Raw genomic sequence first — 1,871 nt, 5'->3', positions numbered from 1 at the left:
GAGCAAGGGGGGAGGCGGCCGGCCAAGGAGGAGGGCGCGCCAAGGGGGGAGTCCTACTCCCACCGGGAGTAGGACTCCTCCTTTCCTTGTTGGAGTAGGAGAGAAGGAAAGAGGGGGAGAGGGAGAAGGAAAAGGGGGTTGCACCCCTTGTCCAATTCGGACCAGAGGGGGGTGCACGCCTCCTTCCTTTTGGCCTCTCTCCTCTATTCTCGTATGGCCCAATAAGGCCCATATACTCCCCGGCGAATTCCGTAACTCTCCGGTACTCCGAAAAATACCCGAATCACTCGGAACCTTTCCGAAGTCCGAATATAGTCGTCCAATATATCGATCTTTACGTCTCAACCATTTCGAGACTCCTCTTCATGTCCCTGATCTCATCCGGGACTCCGAACTACCTTCGGTACATCAAAACACATAAACTCATAATATAACCGTCATCTAACTTTAAGCATGCGGACCCTACGGGTTCGAGAACTATGTAGACATGACCGAGACACGTCTCTGGTCAATAACCAATAGCGGAACCTAGATGCTCATATTGGCTCCTACATATTCTACGAAGATCTTTATCGGTCAAACCGCATAACAACATACATTGTTCCCTTTGTCATCGGTATGTTACTTGCCCGAGATCCGATCGTCGGTATCTTAATACCTAGTTCAATCTCGTTACCGGCAAGTCTCTTTACTCGTTATGTAATGCATCATCCCGCAACTAACTCATTAGCTATATTGCTTGCAAGGCTTATAGTGATGTACATTACCGAGAGGGCCCAGAGATACCTCTCCGACAATCGGAGTGACAAATATTAATCTCGAAATGACTTTTCATTATTTCTATTTTCTGCCATGGTCGGGTTTTGAGTCTTACTCAACTTCATACTTTGTAACACAGGCAAGAACTTTCTTCTTTGACTGTTCCATTTTGAACTACTTCAAAATCTTATCAAGGTATGTACTCATTCAAAAATCTTATCAAGTGTCTTGATCTATCTCTATAGATCTTGATGCTCAATGTGTAAGCAGCTTCACCGAGGTCTTTTCTTTGAAAAACTCTTATTCAAGTATCCTTTTATGCTATCCAGAATTTCTATATCATTTCCAATCAATAATATGTCATCTACATATAGTTTTAGAAATGCTACAGAGCTCCCACTCACTTTCTTGTAAATACAAGCTTCTCCAAAAGTCTGTATAAAACCATATGCTTTGATCAACTCATCAAAGCGTATATTCCAACTCCGAGATGCTTACACCAGTCCATAGATGGATCGCTGGAGCTTGCACACTTTGTTAGCACCTTTTGGATCGACAAAACCTTCTGGTTGCATCATATACAACTCTTCTTCCAGAAATCCATCCAGGAATGCAGTTTTGACATCCATTTGCCAAATTTCATAAAATGTGGCCATTGCTAACACGATTCGGACAGACTTAAGCATCGATACGAGTGAGAAAATCTCATCGTAGTCAACACCTTGAACTTTGTCAAAAACCTTGTTCGACAAGTCGAGATTTGTAGATAGTAACACTACTATCAGTGTTCGTCTTCTTCTTGAAGATCCATTTATTCTTAATGGCTTGCCGATCATCGGGCAAGTCAACCAAAATCCACACTTTGTTCTCATACATGGATCCCATCTCAGATTTCATGGCTTCAAGCCATTTCGCAGAATCTGGGCGCATCATCGCTTCCTCATAGTTCATAGGTTCATCATGGTCTAGTAACATGACTTTCAGAACAGGATTACCGTACCACTCTGGTGTGGATCTTACTCTGGAAGACCTACGAGGTTTGGTAGTAACTTGATCTGAAGCTTCATGATCATCATCATTAGCTTCCTCACTAATTGGTGTAGGAATCACAG

This window comes from Triticum dicoccoides, chromosome 7B (assembly GCF_002162155.2).
Source record: "Triticum dicoccoides isolate Atlit2015 ecotype Zavitan chromosome 7B, WEW_v2.0, whole genome shotgun sequence".
Classification (NCBI taxonomy): Eukaryota; Viridiplantae; Streptophyta; class Magnoliopsida; order Poales; family Poaceae; genus Triticum; species Triticum dicoccoides.
Note: the sequence above shows the minus strand (reverse complement) of the source record.